The sequence below is a fragment of the Lithobates pipiens genome, unplaced genomic scaffold (genome assembly GCF_037356315.1).
Source record: "Lithobates pipiens isolate NorthernLeopardFrog02 unplaced genomic scaffold, aLitPip1_a1.2 Scaffold_13, whole genome shotgun sequence".
Lineage (NCBI taxonomy): Eukaryota > Metazoa > Chordata > Amphibia > Anura > Ranidae > Lithobates > Lithobates pipiens.
In genome coordinates this window covers 41,162,177-41,183,812 of record NW_027507718.1, presented here as the reverse complement: position 1 = coordinate 41,183,812, position 21,636 = coordinate 41,162,177, and the positions used below count along the sequence as shown (strand labels likewise).

The following is a 21,636-nucleotide window of genomic DNA, read 5'->3' as shown; positions in this document are numbered from 1 at the left end:
CAGTTTATATGGCAGTAGTTGGCGGGCTATGAGTTCTGACAAGCCAGCCGCCAACCGTTGGGCAAGAGGGTTATCCGGCGTCATCATTTTTTTACGCTCAAACATTAGGCCCACGGAAGCCTGCCTTTTTGCAGAAAAATGTGAGCTTGGCGTGATGGAAGGTGGAGTGGAGGACAATTGTGAGGAGAGAGGAGAAGGAGAAGTAGAAGACGAGGCTGGACGGTGAGAGCCTGCAGTGTGGCTTTGTGTGTTCCGTTGCTCCCACTGGGCTCGGTGATGGCTGCTCATGTGCCTTCTTAAGGCGGTCGTCCCTAGGTGAGTATTGGGCTTACCGCGACTAACGCGTTGACTGCAAAGATTGCAGATGGCAACGCTATTGTCAGCAGCGGACACGTTAAAAAAAGCCCACACTGCGGAGCCATGTGCCGGTGTCCTGGGAGCGCCAGATGTGACCGTACATGGTCGATGACTCGCTCCTGATACATTTGCAGTCTGCTTTGTCCCTGCTGTGCAATGTAAGTCATTGCTGCTTCTCCTCCCTATCTGCTGGTCCATATCTCCCTCTGAACTCCCCTCCTCTTCCTCTCTTGTGGGCACCCACGTGACATCACTAGACACGTCATCATCAACGTCACCTTCCCCACCGCTATAAGTAGAGTAGGCAGCAACACCGGGGACCAACCTCCTCCTTGGGCTGATCTGGGTACTGGCGTCAGACTGCTGAGTAGCGCTTGTTGCTACCTCCTCTTCCTGATCCAATACCAAGAGTGGCTGCGCATCAGAAATGTCCTCTTGATATGGATCGGAAAATAATTCCAGTGACTCAAGCGGAAGGTATGTGGTGGTGGTGGTGGTGGTCGTGTTGTTGGTGGTAGTGTCTTTGGGGGTGCACATAGCAGAGAGTGAAGAAGAGGGTGCAGATCGAGAGGATGAGGAGGGTGCAGAAGAGTAAGGCTGAGCGAGCCACTCAACCAAGTCTGGTGCATCCTTTAAAGTAATTGAACGCACCTTCTGCAACTTCCCACTTTGGCTCAAGCCTGTTGCTCCTGCCCTACCCCTACCACCCCTGCGGAAGGGCCTGCCTCTTCCTCTGCATGTCATTTTTTAAATGACCCTGTGACAAAACTCTTAGTCCCTATACCGCTGAAGGACTGCTGCAGTATAGGTGAGCGGTCAGCAGTGGTGCACGTCAACCCTATCTATTGTGGACCTATAGCGGTCCTTACAGAACAGCAGACTGTACCGCACTCAAGCCTATGTACCGTAGCACCCTATACCAAGTTACCAGTCCTTATAAGAACTTTTGTGGACCAAGCAGGTTGTGTATTAGTGTTTAGCAGACTGTACGTCAGTCCCTATACCGCTGAAGGACTGCTGCAGTATAGGGCAGCGGTCAGCAGTGGTGCACGTCAACCCTATCTATTGTGGACCGATAGCGGTCCTTACAGAACAGCAGACTGTACCGCACTCAAGCCTATGTACCGTAGCACCCTATACCAAGTTACCAGTCCTTATAAGAACTTTTGTGGACCAAGCAGGTTGTGTGTTAGTGTTTAGCAGACTGTGCGTCAGTCCCTATACCGCTGAAGGACTGCTGCAGTATAGGGCAGCGGTCAGCAGTAGTGCACGGCAACCCTATGTATTGTGGACCGATAGCGGTCCTTACAGAACAGCAGACTGTAACGCACTCAGGCCTATGTACCGTAGCACCCTATACCAAGTTACCAGTCCTTATAAGAACTTTTGTGGACCAAGCAGGTTGTGTGTTAGTGATTAGCAGACTGTACGTCAGTCCCTATACCAATGAAGGACTGCTGCAGTATAGGGCAGCGGTCAGCAGTAGTGCACGGCAACCCTATGTATTGTGGACCGATAGCGGTCCTTACAGAACAGCAGACTGTAACGCACTCAGGCCTATGTACCGTAGCACCCTATACCAAGTTACCAGTCCTTATAAAAACTTTTGTGGACCAAGCAGGTTGTGTGTTAGTGTTTAGCAGACTGTGCGTCAGTCCCTATACCGCTGAAGGACTGCTGCAGTATAGGGCAGCGGTCAGCAGTGGTGCACGTCAACCCTATCTATTGTGGACCGATAGCGGTCCTTACAGAACAGCAGACTGTACCGCACTCAAGCCTATGTACCGTAGCACCCTATACCAAGTTACCAGTCCTTATAAGAACTTTTGTGGACCAAGCAGGTTGTGTATTAGTGTTTAGCAGACTGTACGTCAGTCCCTATACCGCTGAAGGACTGCTGCAGTATAGGGCAGCGGTCAGCAGTGGTGCACGTCAACCCTATCTATTGTGGACCGATAGCGGTCCTTACAGAACAGCAGACTGTACCGCACTCAAGCCTATGTACCGTAGCACCCTATACCAAGTTACCAGTCCTTATAAGAACTTTTGTGGAACAAGCAGGTTGTGTGTTAGTGATTAGCAGACTGTACGTCAGTCCCTATACCAATGAAGGACTGCTGCAGTATAGGGCAGCGGTCAGCAGTAGTGCACGGCAACCCTATGTATTGTGGACCGATAGCGGTCCTTACAGAACAGCAGACTGTACTGCACTCAGGCCTATGTACCGTAGCACCCTATACCAAGTTACCAGTCCTTATAAAAACTTTTGTGGACCAAGCAGGTTGTGTGTTAGTGTTTAGCAGACTGTGCGTCAGTCCCTATACCGCTGAAGGACTGCTGCAGTATAGGGCAGCGGTCAGCAGTAGTGCACGGCAACCCTATGTATTGTGGACCGATAGCGGTCCTTACAGAACAGCAGACTGTAACGCACTCAGGCCTATGTACCGTAGCACCCTATACCAAGTTACCAGTCCTTATAAGAACTTTTGTGGACCAAGCAGGTTGTGTGTTAGTGATTAGCAGACTGTACGTCAGTCCCTATACCAATGAAGGACTGCTGCAGTATAGGGCAGCGGTCAGCAGTAGTGCACGGCAACCCTATGTATTGTGGACCGATAGCGGTCCTTACAGAACAGCAGACTGTAACGCACTCAGGCCTATGTACCGTAGCACCCTATACCAAGTTACCAGTCCTTATAAAAACTTTTGTGGACCAAGCAGGTTGTGTGTTAGTGTTTAGCAGACTGTGCGTCAGTCCCTATACCGCTGAAGGACTGCTGCAGTATAGGGCAGCGGTCAGCAGTGGTGCACGTCAACCCTATCTATTGTGGACCGATAGCGGTCCTTACAGAACAGCAGACTGTACCGCACTCAAGCCTATGTACCGTAGCACCCTATACCAAGTTACCAGTCCTTATAAGAACTTTTGTGGACCAAGCAGGTTGTGTATTAGTGTTTAGCAGACTGTACGTCAGTCCCTATACCGCTGAAGGACTGCTGCAGTATAGGGCAGCGGTCAGCAGTGGTGCACGTCAACCCTATCTATTGTGGACCGATAGCGGTCCTTACAGAACAGCAGACTGTACCGCACTCAAGCCTATGTACCGTAGCACCCTATACCAAGTTACCAGTCCTTATAAGAACTTTTGTGGAACAAGCAGGTTGTGTGTTAGTGATTAGCAGACTGTACGTCAGTCCCTATACCAATGAAGGACTGCTGCAGTATAGGGCAGCGGTCAGCAGTAGTGCACGGCAACCCTATGTATTGTGGACCGATAGCGGTCCTTACAGAACAGCAGACTGTAACGCACTCAGGCCTATGTACCGTAGCACCCTATACCAAGTTACCAGTCCTTATAAGAACTTTTGTGGAACAAGCAGGTTGTGTGTTAGTGATTAGCAGACTGTACGTCAGTCCCTATACCAATGAAGGACTGCTGCAGTATAGGGCAGCGGTCAGCAGTAGTGCACGGCAACCCTATGTATTGTGGACCGATAGCGGTCCTTACAGAACAGCAGACTGTAACGCACTCAGGCCTATGTACCGTAGCACCCTATACCAAGTTACCAGTCCTTATAAGAACTTTTGTGGACCAAGCAGGTTGTGTGTTAGTGATTAGCAGACTGTACGTCAGTCCCTATACCAATGAAGGACTGCTGCAGTATAGGGCAGCGGTCAGCAGTAGTGCACGGCAACCCTATGTATTGTGGACCGATAGCGGTCCTTACAGAACAGCAGACTGTACTGCACTCAGGCCTATGTACCGTAGCACCCTATACCAAGTTACCAGTCCTTATAAGAACTTTTGTGGACCAAGCAGGTTGTGTGTTAGTGTTTAGCAGACTGTGCGTCAGTCCCTATACCGCTGAAGGACTGCTGCAGTATAGGGCAGCGGTCAGCAGTAGTGCACGGCAACCCTATGTATTGTGGACCGATAGCGGTCCTTACAGAACAGCAGACTGTAACGCACTCAGGCCTATGTACCGTAGCACCCTATACCAAGTTACCAGTCCTTATAAGAACTTTTGTGGACCAAGCAGGTTGTGTGTTAGTGATTAGCAGACTGTACGTCAGTCCCTATACCAATGAAGGACTGCTGCAGTATAGGGCAGCGGTCAGCAGTAGTGCACGGCAACCCTATGTATTGTGGACCGATAGCGGTCCTTACAGAACAGCAGACTGTAACGCACTCAGGCCTATGTACCGTAGCACCCTATACCAAGTTACCAGTCCTTATAAAAACTTTTGTGGACCAAGCAGGTTGTGTGTTAGTGTTTAGCAGACTGTGCGTCAGTCCCTATACCGCTGAAGGACTGCTGCAGTATAGGGCAGCGGTCAGCAGTAGTGCACGGCAACCCTATGTATTGTGGACCGATAGCGGTCCTTACAGAACAGCAGACTGTAACGCACTCAGGCCTATGTACCGTAGCACCCTATACCAAGTTACCAGTCCTTATAAGAACTTTTGTGGACCAAGCAGGTTGTGTGTTAGTGATTAGCAGACTGTACGTCAGTCCCTATACCAATGAAGGACTGCTGCAGTATAGGGCAGCGGTCAGCAGTAGTGCACGGCAACCCTATGTATTGTGGACCGATAGCGGTCCTTACAGAACAGCAGACTGTAACGCACTCAGGCCTATGTACCGTAGCACCCTATACCAAGTTACCAGTCCTTATAAGAACTTTTGTGGAACAAGCAGGTTGTGTGTTAGTGATTAGCAGACTGTACGTCAGTCCCTATACCAATGAAGGACTGCTGCAGTATAGGGCAGCGGTCAGCAGTAGTGCACGGCAACCCTATGTATTGTGGACCGATAGCGGTCCTTACAGAACAGCAGACTGTAACGCACTCAGGCCTATGTACCGTAGCACCCTATACCAAGTTACCAGTCCTTATAAGAACTTTTGTGGACCAAGCAGGTTGTGTGTTAGTGATTAGCAGACTGTACGTCAGTCCCTATACCAATGAAGGACTGCTGCAGTATAGGGCAGCGGTCAGCAGTAGTGCACGGCAACCCTATGTATTGTGGACCGATAGCGGTCCTTACAGAACAGCAGACTGTACTGCACTCAGGCCTATGTACCGTAGCACCCTATACCAAGTTACCAGTCCTTATAAAAACTTTTGTGGACCAAGCAGGTTGTGTGTTAGTGTTTAGCAGACTGTGCGTCAGTCCCTATACCGCTGAAGGACTGCTGCAGTATAGGGCAGCGGTCAGCAGTAGTGCACGGCAACCCTATGTATTGTGGACCGATAGCGGTCCTTACAGAACAGCAGACTGTAACGCACTCAGGCCTATGTACCGTAGCACCCTATACCAAGTTACCAGTCCTTATAAGAACTTTTGTGGACCAAGCAGGTTGTGTGTTAGTGATTAGCAGACTGTACGTCAGTCCCTATACCAATGAAGGACTGCTGCAGTATAGGGCAGCGGTCAGCAGTAGTGCACGGCAACCCTATGTATTGTGGACCGATAGCGGTCCTTACAGAACAGCAGACTGTACCGCACCCAAGCCTATGTACCGTAGCACCCTAGACAGACCAAGTTACCAGTCCTGATAAAGAGCTTTGTGGAACAAGTGAGTTGTGAATGATTAGCAGACTGCAGCAGAAGGGCAGCAGTCAAGTATAATATTCTTTCTATATTTGGAAGAAAGAATATTATACGTGTACAAGCCTATTACCGTACCACTGATACCAGTCCTGAAAAGAACCTTTGTGGAACTAATAGTAACAGCAAGTCTTTAAAATTATCCTCACTGCCTGACACACTGCTTCCTGCCTGTCCCTATACAAATTGGCAAAAAAGAGTAGGCTGGAACGATTAGCTGGAACAGCTCTTTTGTGGACCTGATAGTAACAGCTAATGATGATGATGATGATGATGATGAAGAAAGACTAATCTGGCTGAGCTGTCCCTAAAATAGCAGCATACAGCGCTCTGTCCCTTTATCTAAACTGACAAAAGAAACTCAGGCTGCTGACCTAACACCTATACCAGTCCTGAAAAGAACTTTTGTGTACCAAATAGCTAGCGTTTTCTCTGTCCCTACTCCACACAGGATCCTTTCCCTACAGTGACAGAAGAAAGAATGTAAAATGGCCACCGGATCGGGTGTATTTATAGGTTAGGGGGAATGTCCAAGTGTCCATGAGCTGTCATGTCTCAATTGGTTGTCCTGTAACACATGATAAACGTGTCACGAAAGGTTAAAGTTCTTGTATACATTAAACACGTAAGTCCGCCGGGGCGAACGACGGAAAAAGGCGTTCGAACCCGCGGACGGCGAAAGTCGGAAATTCGCCGCGAAACGACCGCCGGGCGAACCGTTCGGCCATCACTAACCTCCAGTTCCCACCTAAAGATCAAAAGATGTAGTGCTAAGGCCAAATAGCAACATTTCAATCTTAACCACTTTCAGACCGGACCATTTTGCTGGTAAATGACCAGAGGTCTTTTTACACTTTGGCACTGCGCTGCTTTAACTGGTAATTGCGCGGTCATGCAATGTTGTACCCAAACGAAATTTGCGTCCTTTTCTTCCCACAAATAGAGCTTTCTTTTAAAGGTATTTGACTGACTCTGCGATTTTTATTTTTTGCGATATAAACGTAAAAAGACCGCAAATTTTGAAAAAAAATGATATTTTCTACTTTTTGTTATTAGAAAAATCCAATAAACTCAATTTTAGTCATACATTTAGGCCAAAATGTATTCAGCCACATGTCTTTGGTAAAAAAAAAGTCAATAACTGTATATTTATTGGTTTGCGCAAAAGTTGTCACATCTACAAACTAAGGTAAGTTTTCTGGAATTTACGCAGCTTTTAGTTTACGACTGCCTATCTCATTTCTTGAGGTGCTAAAATGGCAGGGCAGTACAAAACCCCCCCAAATGACCCCATTTTGGAAAGTAGACCCCCTAAGGAAATTGATAAGTGGCATGTTGAGCCCATTGAATATTTTATTTTTTTGCCTCAAGCGATTGAATAATGACAAAAATAAATTTTTTTATTTTTTTTTACACAAAGTTGTCACTAAATGATATATTGCTCACACATGCTATGGGCATATGTGAAATGACACCCCAAAATAAATTCTGCTGCTTCTCCTGAGTACGGGGATACCCCATATGTGGGACTTTTTGGGAGCCTAGCCGCGTACGGGGCCCCGAAAGCCAAGAACCGCCTTCAGGCTTTCTAAGGGCGTAAATTTTTGATTTCACTTCTCACTACCTATTACAGTTTTGAAGGCCATAAAATGCCAAGATGGCACAAAATCCCCACAAATGACCCCATTTTAGAAAGTAGACACCCCAAGCTATTTGCTGAGAGGCATGTTGAGTCCATGGAATATTTTATATTTTGCCACAAGTTGCGGGAAAATTACAAACTTTAATTTTTTTTTATTTTTTTTTCACAAAGTTGTCACTAAATGATATATTGCTCACGCATGCCATGGGCATATGTGAAATGACACCCCAAAATAAATTCTGCTGCTTCTCCTGAGTACGGGGATACCACATGTGTGGGATTTTTTGGGAGCCTATCCGCGTACGGGGCCCCGAAAGCCAAGAACCGCCTTCAGGCTTTCTAAGGGCGTTACAGTTTTGAAGGCCATAAAATGCCAAGATGGCACAAACCCCCCCCCAAATGACCCCATTTTGGAAAGTAGACACCCCTAAATTTAGGGGTACACTAGTGAGACTAGGTAATAAATGGCGGGTGCCCTGAAACTATAAAAAAATAACTAACCAACCAGCGTCACCTGTAACAGTTATATGGTGATCACTGGTGAAAGGGTTAACTAGGGGGCAATCAGGGGGCTTTATGCGGTAGTATATGGGGGTCCCTGGCGCTATAAAAAGCTGCGGCGAACCTAAATACCTACCTGCCTAACTAGCGTCACCTGTGACACTAATACAGTGATCAGAAAAACGATCGCTTATTAGGCTGGGTTCACACTGGAGCGATGCGGGAACGCCACGAATCCGCGGCGGGTTCCCGCATCGCATGCCTCCCGGCGGCAGTTCACACTGCCCTATGCGAATTGCTGGGAGTGTCAGTGAAATGTTAATGACACCCCCAGATCAGTTCGCATATCGCAGTGTGATCTGCAAACTCGGATCGCATGGTGTGAACACCCATGCGATCCGATTCTGCTGCGGACCAAAAAAAGGGTCCCGTGCGAGTTTGCGGCGGGTGCGGCGGGTGCAACGCGAATTCAGCCATACTATCTGTATGGCTGAACTCGAATCGCACAGAGATCGGATGTGATTTGCACTGCAGTGCGGTGCGAATCACATCCGTTCTCATAAACCGCTGCAATGTGAACCCAGCCTTAGTGACACTGGCGACGGGGGGTGATCACGGGGTTAAACCTTTATTGGGGGGGTTAGGGGGGTACCTTAGAACTAAAGGGGGCTAACCCTAACTGCCCTAAGAGTTATTACAGTCACAAATGACACCCGCCGGGTGATCAGGGGGTTAAACCTTTATTATTAGGTAATAAATGGCGGGTGTCCTGAAACTATAAAAAAATAACTAACCAACCAGCGCCACCTGTAACAGTTATATGGTGATCACTGGTGAAAGGGTTAACTAGGGGGCAATCAGGGGGCTTTATGCGGTAGTATATGGGGGTCCCTGGCGCTATAAAAAGTTGCGGCGAACCTAAATACCTACCTGCCTAACTAGCGTCACCTGTGACACTAATACAGCGATCAGAAAAACGATCGCTTATTAGGCTGGGTTCACACTGGAGCGATGCGGGAACGCCACGAATCCGCAGCGGGTTCCCGCATCGCATGCCTCCCGGCGGCAGTTCACACTGCCCTATGCGAACTGCTGGGAGTGTCAGTGAAATGTTAATGACACCCCCAGATCAGTTCGCATATCGCAGTGCGATCTGCAAACTCGGATCGCATGGTGTGAACACCCATGCGATCCGATTCTGCTGCGGACCAAAAAAAGGGTCCCGTGCGAGTTTGCGGCAGGTGCGGCGGGTGCAACGCGAATTCAGCCATACTATCTGTATGGCTGAACTCGAATCGCACAGAGATCGGATGTGATTTGCACTGCAGTGCGGTGCGAATCACATACGTTCTCATAAACCGCTGCAATGTGAACCCAGCCTTAGTGACACTGGCGACGGGGGGTGATCACGGGGTTAAACCTTTATTGGGGGGGTTAGGGGGGTACCTTAGAACTAAAGGGGGCTAACCCTAACTGCCCTAACAGTTATTACAGTCACAAATGACACCCGCCGGGTGATCAGGGGGTTAAACCTTTATTATTAGGTAATAAATGGCGGGTGCCCTGAAACTATAAAAAAATAACTAACCAACCAGCGTCACCTGTAACAGTTATATGGTGATCACTGGTGAAAGGGTTAACTAGGGGGCAATCAGGGGGCTTTATGCGGTAGTATATGGGGGTCCCTGGCGCTATAAAAAGTTGCGGCGAACCTAAATACCTACCTGCCTAACTAGCGTCACCTGTGACACTAATACAGCGATCAGAAAAACGATTGCTTATTAGGCTGGGTTCACACTGGAGCGATGCGGGAACGCCACGAATCCGCAGCGGCTTCCCGCATCGCATGCCTCCTGGCGGCAGTTCACACTGCCCTATGCGAACTGCTGGGAGTGTCAGTGAAATGTTAATGACACCCCCAGATCAGTTCGCATATCGCAGTGCGATCTGCAAACTCGGATCGCATGGTGTGAACACCCATGCGATCCGATTCTGCTGCGGACCAAAAAAAGGGTCCCGTGCGAATTTGCGGCGGGTGCGGCGGGTGCGGCGCGAATTCAGCCACACTATCTGTATGGCTGAACTCGAATCGCACAGAGATCGGATGTGATTTGCACTGCAGTGCGGTGCGAATCACATTCGTTCTCATAAACCGCTGCAATGTGTACCCAGCCTTAGTGACACTGGCGACGGGGGGTGATCACGGGGTTAAACCTTTATTGGGGGGTTAGGGGGGCACATTAGAACTAAAGGGGGCTAACCCTAACTGCCCTAACAGTTATTACAGTCACAAATGACACCAATGCAAAAAAAAAAAAAATGCAATTGGTGTCACTGTGACTGGGGGGGGGGCAGGGGTAATTGGGGGGGTGATCGGGGGGTAAAGGGGGGTGTGAGTGTGCCTGGCATGTTCTACTGTATTGTGTAGTGTTTGTGCAACTCACCGATCCTCTCTCCTCGGTGCCGGAACAAAAAATACCGTCACGGAGGAGAGATTACATCACTTCCTCTCCTGTGAGGAGAGGAAGTGATGTCGTGGAGCATTTCTATTCGTCGGGAGCGATCGCGAGGGGGTGGCCATGAATGAATGGCTGCCCCCTCATCCCGGATCGCTCCCGAACGAATGCCGACCGCCGCAGGCACCGGGGGGGGGGCCCGATCGGGCCCCCCACCCGCGGGAAGGCAGGGACTTACATATACGTCCATATGCCTGCCCGTGCCATTCTGCCGACGTATATCGTCGTGCGGCGGTCGGCAAGTGGTTAAACTGTATCTGGACCAGAACTCGAGCTCATCCCTATTATTTAGTGGCAGCCAGCATGGGGATGTGTTTATGTGCTATGACTTGAGTAGTTCCTCAGGCAAGGTCCTCTGAAACAAACACACAGGGAGGGCTCTGTGGCGCAATGGATAGCGCATTGGACTTCTAGGTGGTGTAGTAATTCAAAGGTTGTGGGTTCGAGTCCCACCAGAGTCGGTTTTATATAGTCTGTGTTTATAGTGATGCTGCTCTAATGCTATAAAGTAATGGATTGCAATAATAAGGTAGCTGTAGTGAAGTGAATTTGCCATACAAGCTAAAGATGGCACCTACTGTCTCAGGCTTATCTTGAGAGTTTATATTAGCAAAATTGGAGGTACCCTGTGAAGTTCAAAGTAAAGAGGGGGATTGGTAAGCTAACCTGCAGTCTATTGTTCTCTTCCCTATTACAGTGTCAGCACCACAACCATTTACTGTCCAAATTTTGCTAACTTCACCTCAATAAGATTTCCAAACAATGCCCCATCTTAGCCGATAACACCAACAAACTTCCACTTCACTCCCTTGATATGTCTCGCCTTGACTATTGCAACTCCCTATTATTTGGCCTGCTTCTAAACAGACCATGGTCCCTTCAGTCTTTCTTATATGCTGCTGCCAGTCTTATCCCTCTTACCAACCATTTACCAGTAGAAGTGTCAGCCAACACCTCTCTGCCAATCTGTCCCTGGCTTCTGTTCACCCAACAAATCAAATTCAAAATACTAACATAAAAAGCTACCCAAAAACTCTGCTCCTAGCCACAACATCAACCTTATCTGATAGTATGAAACAAACTACCTTGTTCTCTCCCATCCTCTTAAATTCCTTACTCCAATCTATATGGCTATTTCCAACTCTCTATGCCTCAGTTGATCCCTGGAAACTCTTTAGGGAAGCTATCCCGCCATTACCTAATAGCTGAGCTTTTCCTTTCACCAACAACACAAATACTGCTACTTAACCTCCAGTTCCCACCTAAAGATCAAAAGATGTAGTGCTAAGGCCAAATAGCAACATTTCAATCTTAAACTGTATCTGGACCAGAACTCGAGCTCATCCCTATTATTTAGTGGCAGCCAGCATGGGGATGTGTTTATGTGCTATGACTTGAGTAGTTCCTCAGGCAAGGTCCTCTGAAAAAAACACACAGGGAGGGCTCTGTGGCGCAATGGATAGCGCATTGGACTTCTAGGTGGTGTAGTAATTCAAAGGTTGTGGGTTCAAGTCCCACCAGAGTCAGATTTATATAGTCTGTGTTCATAGTGGTGCTGCTCTAATGCTATAAAGTAATGGATTCCAATAATAAGGTAGCTGTAGTGTAGTGAATTTGCCATACAAGCTAAAGATGGCACCCACTGTCTCAGGCTTATCTTGAGAGTTGATATTAGCAAAATTGGAGGTACCCTGTGAAGTTCAAAGTAAAGAGGGGGATTGGTAAGCAAACCTGCAGTTTATTGTTCTCTTCCCTATTACAGTGTCAGCCCCACAACCATTTACTGTCCAAATTTTGCTAACTTCACCTCAATAAGATTTCAAAACAATGCCCCATCTTAGCCGATAACACCAACAAACTTCCACTTCACTCCCTTGATATGTCTCGCCTTGACTATTGCAACTCCCTATTATTTGGCCTGCTTCTAAACAGACCATGGTCCCTTCAGTCTTTCTTATATACTGCTGCCAGTCTTATCCCTCTTACCAACCATTTACCAGTAGAAGTGTCAGCCAACACCTCTCTGACAATCTGTCCCTGGCTTCTGTTCACCCAACAAATCAAATTCAAAATACTAACATAAAAAGCTACCCAAAAACTCTGCTCCTAGCTACAACATCAACCTTATCTGATAGTATCAAACAAACTACCTTGTTCTCTCCCATCCTCTTAAATTCCTTACTCCAATCTATATGGCTATTTCCAACTCTCTATGCCTCAGTTGATCCCTGGAAACTCTTCAGGGAAGCTATCCCGCCATTACCTAATAGCTGAGCTTTTCCTTTCTCCAACAACACAAATACTGCTACTTAACCTCCAGTTCCCACCTAAAGATCAAAAGATGTAGTGCTAAGGCCAAATAGCAACATTTCAATCTTAAACTGTATCTGGACCAGAACTCGAGCTCATCCCTATTATTTAGTGGCAGCCAGCATGGGGATGTGTTTATGTGCTATGACTTGAGTAGTTCCTCAGGCAAGGTCCTCTGAAAAAAACACACAGGGAGGGCTCTGTGGCGCAATGGATAGCGCATTGGACTTCTAGGTGGTGTAGTAATTCAAAGGTTGTGGGTTCAAGTCCCACCAGAGTCAGATTTATATAGTCTGTGTTCATAGTCGTGCTGCTCTAATGCTATAAAGTAATGGATTCCAATAATAAGGTAGCTGTAGTGAAGTGAATTTGCCATACAAGCTAAAGATGGCACCTACTGTCTCAGGCTTATCTTGAGAGTTGATATTAGCAAAATTGGAGGTACCCTGTGAAGTTCAAAGTAAAGAGGGGGATTGGTAAGCTAACCTGCAGTCTATTGTTCTCTTCCCTATTACAGTGTCAGCACCACAACCATTTACTGTCCAAATTTTGCTAACTTCACCTCAATAAGATTTCCAAACAATGCCCCATCTTAGCCGATAACACCAACAAACTTCCACTTCACTCCCTTGATATGTCTCGCCTTGACTATTGCAACTCCCTATTATTTGGCCTGCTTCTAAACAGACCATGGCCCTTCAGTCTTTCTTATATGCTGCTGCCAGTCTTATCCCTCTTACCAACCATTTACCAGTAGAAGTGTCAGCCAACACCTCTCTGCCAATCTGTCCCTGGCTTCTGTTCACCCAACAAATCAAATTCAAAATACTAACATAAAAAGCTACCCAAAAACTCTGCTCCTAGCCACAACATCAACCTTATCTGATAGTATGAAACAAACTACCTTGTTCTCTCCCATCCTCTTAAATTCCTTACTCCAATCTATATGGCTATTTCCAACTCTCTATGCCTCAGTTGATCCCTGGAAACTCTTCAGGGAAGCTATCCCGCCATTACCTAATAGCTGAGCTTTTCCTTTCTCCAACAACACAAATACTGCTACTTAACCTCCAGTTCCCACCTAAAGATCAAAAGATGTAGTGCTAAGGCCAAATAGCAACATTTCAATCTTAAACTGTATCTGGACCAGAACTTGAGCTCATCCCTATTATTTAGTGGCAGCCAGCATGGGGATGTGTTTATGTGCTATGACTTGAGTAGTTCCTCAGGCAAGGTCCTCTGAAAAAAACACACAGGGAGGGCTCTGTGGCGCAATGGATAGCGCATTGGACTTCTAGGTGGTGTAGTAATTCAAAGGTTGAGGGTTCAAGTCCCACCAGAGTCAGATTTATATAGTCTGTGTTCATAGTGGTGCTGCTCTAATGCTATAAAGTAATGGATTCCAATAATAAGGTAGCTGTACTGAAGTGAATTTGCCATACAAGCTAAAGATGGCACCTACTGTCTCAGGCTTATCTTGAGCGTTGATATTAGCAAAATTGGAGGTACCCTGTGAAGTTCAAAGTAAAGAGGGGGATTGGTAAGCAAACCTGCAGTTTATTGTTCTCTTCCCTATTACAGTGTCAGCCCCACAACCATTTACTGTCCAAATTTTGCTAACTTCACCTCAATAAGATTTCCAAACAATGCCCCATCTTAGCCGATAACACAAACAAACTTCCACTTCACTCCCTTGCTATGTCTCGCCTTGACTATTGCAACTCCCTATTATTTGGCCTGCTTCTAAACAGACCATGGTCCCTTCAGTCTTTCTTATATGCTGCTGCCAGTCTTATCCCTCTTACCAACCATTTACCAGTAGAAGTGTCAGCCAACACCTCTCTGCCAATCTCTCCCTGGCTTCTGTTCACCCAACAAATCAAATTCAAAATACTAACATAAAAAGCTACCCAAAAACTCTGCTCCTAGCCACAACATCAACCTTATCTGATAGTATGAAACAAACTTCCTTGTTCTCTCCCATCCTCTTAAATTCCTTACTCCAATTTATATGGCTATTTCCAACTCTCTATGCCTCAGTTGATCCCTGGAAACTCTTCAGGGAAGCTATCCCGCCATTACCTAATAGCTGAGCTTTTCCTTTCTCCAACAACACAAATACTGCTACTTAACCTCCAGTTCCCACCTAAAGATCAAAAGATGTAGTGCTAAGGCCAAATAGCAACATTTCAATCTTAAACTGTATCTGGACCAGAACTCGAGCTCATCCCTATTATTTAGTGGCAGCCAGCATGGGGATGTGTTTATGTGCTATGACTTGAGTAGTTCCTCAGGCAAGGTCCTCTGAAAAAAACACACAGGGAGGGCTCTGTGGCGCAATGGATAGCGCGTTGGACTTCTAGGTGGTGTAGTAATAACAAAGGTTGTGAGTTCGAGTCCCACCAGAGTCAGTTTTATATAGTCTGTGTTCATAGTGATGCTGCTCTAATGCTATAAAGTAATGGATTCCAATTATAAGGTAGCTGTAGTGGAGTGAATTTGCCATACAAGCTAAAGATGGCACCTACTGTCTAAGGCTTATCTTGAGAGCTGATATTAGCAAAATTGGAGGTACCCTGTGAAGTTCAAAGTAAAGAGGGGGATTGGTAAGCTAACCTGCAGTTTATTGTTCTCTTCCCTATTACAGTGTCAGCCCCACAACCATTTACTGTCCAAATTTTGCTAACTTCACCTCAATAAGATTTCCAAACAATGCCCCATCTTAGCCGATAACACCAACAAACTTCCACTTCACTCCCTTGATATGTCTCGCCTTGACTATTGCAACTCCCTATTATTTGGCCTGCTTCTAAACAGACCATGGTCCCTTAAGTCTTTCTTATATGCTGCTGCCAGTCTTATCCCTCTTACCAACCATGTACCAGTAGAAGTGTCAGCCAACACCTCTCTGCCAATCTGTCCCTGGCTTCTGTTCACCCAACAAATCAAATTCAAAATACTAACATAAAAAGCTACCCACAACTCTGCCCCTAGCTACAACATCAACCTTATCTGATAGTATCAAACAAACTACCTTGTTCTCTCCCATCCTCTTAAACTCCAATCTATATGGCTATTTCCAACTCTCTATGCCTCAGTTGATCCCTGGAGACTCTTCAGGGTAGCTATCCCGCCATTACCTAATAGCTGAGCTTTTCCTTTCTCCAACAACACAAATACTGATACTTAACCTCCAGTTCCCACCTAAAGATCAAAAGATGTAGTGCTAAGGCCAAATAGCAACATTTCAATCTTAAACTGTATCTGGACCAGAACTTGAGTTCATCCCTATTATTTAGTGGCAGCTAGCATGGGGATGTGTTTATGTGCTATGACTTGAGTAGTTCCTCAGGCAAGGTCCTCTGAAAAAAACACACAGGGAGGGCTCTGTGGCGCAATGGATAGCACATTGGACTTCTAGGTGGTGTAGTAATTCAAAGGTTGTGGGTTCGAGTCCCACCAGAGTCTGTTTTATATAGTCTGTGTTCATAGTGATGCTGCTCTAATGCTATAAAGTAATGGATTCCAATAATAAGGTAGCTGTAGTGAAGTGAATTTGCCATACAAGCTAAAGATGGCACCTACTGTCTCAGGTTTATCTTGAGAGTTGATATTAGCAAAATTGGAGGTACCCTGTGAAGTTCAAAGTAAAGAGGGGTATTGGTAAGCTAACCTGCAGTCTATTGTTCTCTTCCCTATTACAGTGTCAGCCCCATAACTATTTACTGTCCAAATCTTGCTAACTTCACCTCAATAAGATTTCCAAACAATGCCCCATCTTAGCTGATGACACCAACAAACTTCCACTTCATTCCCTTGATATGTCTCGCCTTGACTATTGCAACTCCCTATTATTTGGCCTGCTTCTACACAGACCATGGTCCCTTCAGTCTTTCTTATATGCTGCTGCCAGTCTTATCCCTCTTACCAACCATTTACCAGTAGAAGTGTCAGCCAACACCTCTCTGCCAATCTGTCCCTGGCTTCTGTTCACCCAACAAATCAAATTCAAAATACTAACATAAAAAGCTACCCAAAAACTCTGCTCCTAGCCACAACATCAACCTTATCTGATAGTATGAAACAAACTACCTTGTTCTCTCCCATCCTCTTAAATTCCTTACTCCAATCTATATGGCTATTTCCAACTCTCTATGCCTCAGTTGATCCCTGGAAACTCTTCAGGGAAGCTATCCCGCCATTACCTAATAGCTGAGCTTTTCCTTTCTCCAACAACACAAATACTGCTACTTAACCTCCAGTTCCCACCTAAAGATCAAAAGATGTAGTGCTAAGGCCAAATAGCAACATTTCAATCTTAAACTGTATCTGGACCAGAACTCGAGCTCATCCCTATTATTTAGTGGCAGCCAGCATGGGGATGTGTTTATGTACTATGACTTGAGTAGTTCCTCAGGCAAGGTCCTCTGAAAAAAACACACAGGGAGGGCTCTGTGGCGCAATGGATAGCGCGTTGGACTTCTAGGTGGTGTAGTAATAACAAAGGTTGTGAGTTCGAGTCCCACCAGAGTCAGTTTTATATAGTCTGTGTTCATAGTGATGCTGCTCTAATGCTATAAAGTAATGGATTCCAATTATAAGGTAGCTGTAGTGGAGTGAATTTGCCATACAAGCTAAAGATGGCACCTACTGTCTAAGGCTTATCTTGAGAGTTGATATTAGCAAAATTGGAGGTACCCTGTGAAGTTCAAAGTAAAGAGGGGGATTGGTAAGCTAACCTGCAGTTTATTGTTCTCTTCCCTATTACAGTGTCAGCCCCACAACCATTTACTGTCCAAATTTTGCTAACTTCACCTCAATAAGATTTCCAAACAATGCCCCATCTTAGCCGATAACACCAACAAACTTCCACTTCACTCCCTTGATATGTCTCGCCTTGACTATTGCAACTCCCTATTATTTGGCCTGCTTCTAAACAGACCATGGTCCCTTCAGTCTTTCTTATATGCTGCTGCCAGTCTTATCCCTCTTACCAACCATTTACCAGTAGAAGTGTCAGCCAACACCTCTCTGCCAATCTGTCCCTGGCTTCTGTTCACCCAACAAATCAAATTCAAAATACTAACATAAAAAGCTACCCAAAAACTCTGCTCCTAGCCACAACATCAACCTTATCTGATAGTATGAAACAAACTACCTTGTTCTCTCCCATCCTCTTAAATTCCTTACTCCAATCTATATGGCTATTTCCAACTCTCTATGCCTCAGTTGATCCCTGGAAACTCTTCAGGGAAGCTATCCCGCCATTACCTAATAGCTGAGCTTTTCCTTTCTCCAACAACACAAATACTGCTACTTAACCTCCAGTTCCCACCTAAAGATCAAAAGATGTAGTGCTAAGGCCAAATAGCAACATTTCAATCTTAAACTGTATCTGGACCAGAACTTGAGCTCATCCCTATTATTTAGTGGCAGCCAGCATGGGGATGTGTTTATGTGCTATGACTTGAGTAGTTCCTCAGGCAAGGTCCTCTGAAAAAAACACACAGGGAGGGCTCTGTGGCGCAATGGATAGCGCATTGGACTTCTAGGTGGTGTAGTAATTCAAAGGTTGAGGGTTCAAGTCCCACCAGAGTCAGATTTATATAGTCTGTGTTCATAGTGGTGCTGCTCTAATGCTATAAAGTAATGGATTCCAATAATAAGGTAGCTGTACTGAAGTGAATTTGCCATACAAGCTAAAGATGGCACCTACTGTCTCAGGCTTATCTTGAGAGTTGATATTAGCAAAATTGGAGGTACCCTGTGAAGTTCAAAGTAAAGAGGGGGATTGGTAAGCAAACCTGCAGTTTATTGTTCTCTTCCCTATTACAGTGTCAGCCCCACAACCATTTACTGTCCAAATTTTGCTAACTTCACCTCAATAAGATTTCCAAACAATGCCCCATCTTAGCCGATAACACCAACAAACTTCCACTTCACTCCCTTGATATGTCTCGCCTTGACTATTGCAACTCCCTATTATTTGGCCTGCTTCTAAACAGACCATGGTCCCTTCAGTCTTTCTTATATGCTGCTGCCAGTCTTATCCCTCTTACCAACCATTTACCAGTAGAAGTGTCAGCCAACACCTCTCTGCCAATCTCTCCCTGGCTTCTGTTCACCCAACAAATCAAATTCAAAATACTAACATAAAAAGCTACCCAAAAACTCTGCTCCTAGCCACAACATCAACCTTATCTGATAGTATGAAACAAACTTCCTTGTTCTCTCCCATCCTCTTAAATTCCTTACTCCAATTTATATGGCTATTTCCAACTCTCTATGCCTCAGTTGATCCCTGGAAACTCTTCAGGGAAGCTATCCCGCCATTACCTAATAGCTGAGCTTTTCCTTTCTCCAACAACACAAATACTGCTACTTAACCTCCAGTTCCCACCTAAAGATCAAAAGATGTAGTGCTAAGGCCAAATAGCAACATTTCAATCTTAAACTGTATCTGGACCAGAACTCGAGCTCATCCCTATTATTTAGTGGCAGCCAGCATGGGGATGTGTTTATGTGCTATGACTTGAGTAGTTCCTCAGGCAAGGTCCTCTGAAAAAAACACACAGGGAGGGCTCTGTGGCGCAATGGATAGCGCGTTGGACTTCTAGGTGGTGTAGTAATAACAAAGGTTGTGAGTTCGAGTCCCACCAGAGTCAGTTTTATATAGTCTGTGTTCATAGTGATGCTGCTCTAATGCTATAAAGTAATGGATTCCAATTATAAGGTAGCTGTAGTGGAGTGAATTTGCCATACAAGCTAAAGATGGCACCTACTGTCTAAGGCTTATCTTGAGAGCTGATATTAGCAAAATTGGAGGTACCCTGTGAAGTTCAAAGTAAAGAGGGGGATTGGTAAGCTAACCTGCAGTTTATTGTTCTCTTCCCTATTACAGTGTCAGCCCCACAACCATTTACTGTCCAAATTTTGCTAACTTCACCTCAATAAGATTTCAAACAATGCCCCATCTTAGCCGATAACACCAACAAACTTCCACTTCACTCCCTTGATATGTCTCGCCTTGACTATTGCAACTCCCTATTATTTGGCCTGCTTCTAAACAGACCATGGTCCCTTCAGTCTTTCTTATATGCTGCTGCCAGTCTTATCCCTCTTACCAACCATGTACCAGTAGAAGTGTCAGCCAACACCTCTCTGCCAATCTGTCCCTGGCTTCTGTTCACCCAACAAATCAAATTCAAAATACTAACATAAAAAGCTACCCACAACTCTGCCCCTAGCTACAACATCAACCTTATCTGATAGTATCAAACAAACTACCTTGTTCTCTCCCATCCTCTTAAACTCCAATCTATATGGCTATTTCCAACTCTCTATGCCTCAGTTGATCCCTGGAGACTCTTCAGGGTAGCTATCCCGCCATTACCTAATAGCTGAGCTTTTCCTTTCTCCAACAACACAAATACTGATACTTAACCTCCAGTTCCCACCTAAAGATCAAAAGATGTAGTGCTAAGGCCAAATAGCAACATTTCAATCTTAAACTGTATCTGGACCAGAACTTGAGTTCATCCCTATTATTTAGTGGCAGCTAGCATGGGGATGTGTTTATGTGCTATGACTTGAGTAGTTCCTCAGGCAAGGTCCTCTGAAAAAAACACACAGGGAGGGCTCTGTGGCGCAATGGATAGCACATTGGACTTCTAGGTGGTGTAGTAATTCAAAGGTTGTGGGTTCGAGTCCCACCAGAGTCTGTTTTATATAGTCTGTGTTCATAGTGATGCTGCTCTAATGCTATAAAGTAATGGATTCCAATAATAAGGTAGCTGTAGTGAAGTGAATTTGCCATACAAGCTAAAGATGGCACCTACTGTCTCAGGTTTATCTTGAGAGTTGATATTAGCAAAATTGGAGGTACCCTGTGAAGTTCAAAGTAAAGAGGGGTATTGGTAAGCTAACCTGCAGTCTATTGTTCTCTTCCCTATTACAGTGTCAGCCCCATAACTATTTACTGTCCAAATCTTGCTAACTTCACCTCAATAAGATTTCCAAACAATGCCCCATCTTAGCTGATGACACCAACAAACTTCCACTTCACTCCCTTGATATGTCTCGCCTTGACTATTGCAACTCCCTATTATTTGGCCTGCTTCTACACAGACCATGGTCCCTTCAGTCTTTCTTATATGCTGCTGCCAGTCTTATCCCTCTTACCAACCATTTACCAGTAGAAGTGTCAGCCAACACCTCTCTGCCAATCTGTCCCTGGCTTCTGTTCACCCAACAAATCAAATTCAAAATACTAACATAAAAAGCTACCCAAAAACTCTGCTCCTAGCCACAACATCAACCTTATCTGATAGTATGAAACAAACTACCTTGTTCTCTCCCATCCTCTTAAATTCCTTACTCCAATCTATATGGCTATTTCCAACTCTCTATGCCTCAGTTGATCCCTGGAAACTCTTCAGGGAAGCTATCCCGCCATTACCTAATAGCTGAGCTTTTCCTTTCTCCAACAACACAAATACTGCTACTTAACCTCCAGTTCCCACCTAAAGATCAAAAGATGTAGTGCTAAGGCCAAATAGCAACATTTCAATCTTAAACTGTATCTGGACCAGAACTCGAGCTCATCCCTATTATTTAGTGGCAGCCAGCATGGGGATGTGTTTATGTACTATGACTTGAGTAGTTCCTCAGGCAAGGTCCTCTGAAAAAAACACACAG

The 21,636-nt window shown here is 45.6% G+C and overlaps 5 non-coding genes across 5 annotated transcripts; all 5 read left to right on the top strand.

Moving 5' to 3' along the window:
* The first annotated feature begins 11,005 nt into the window (after positions 1–11,005).
* TRNAR-UCU (transfer RNA arginine (anticodon UCU)) lies at positions 11,006–11,090 on the top strand. The gene is given in 2 exon segments: positions 11,006–11,042; positions 11,055–11,090. It is a non-coding gene; the product is annotated as a tRNA-Arg (tRNA).
* Positions 11,091–12,070: 980 nt separating this feature from the next.
* Positions 12,071–12,155, top strand: TRNAR-UCU (transfer RNA arginine (anticodon UCU)). Its single transcript is given in 2 exon segments — positions 12,071–12,107; positions 12,120–12,155. It is a non-coding gene; the product is annotated as a tRNA-Arg (tRNA).
* Positions 12,156–13,135: 980 nt separating this feature from the next.
* TRNAR-UCU (transfer RNA arginine (anticodon UCU)) lies at positions 13,136–13,220 on the top strand. Its single transcript is given in 2 exon segments — positions 13,136–13,172; positions 13,185–13,220. It is a non-coding gene; the product is annotated as a tRNA-Arg (tRNA).
* Positions 13,221–16,322: 3,102 nt separating this feature from the next.
* TRNAR-UCU (transfer RNA arginine (anticodon UCU)) lies at positions 16,323–16,407 on the top strand. The gene is given in 2 exon segments: positions 16,323–16,359; positions 16,372–16,407. It is a non-coding gene; the product is annotated as a tRNA-Arg (tRNA).
* A 4,168-nt stretch (positions 16,408–20,575) lies between these two features.
* On the top strand, positions 20,576–20,660 carry TRNAR-UCU (transfer RNA arginine (anticodon UCU)). The gene is given in 2 exon segments: positions 20,576–20,612; positions 20,625–20,660. It is a non-coding gene; the product is annotated as a tRNA-Arg (tRNA).
* Positions 20,661–21,636: the final 976 nt, after the last annotated feature.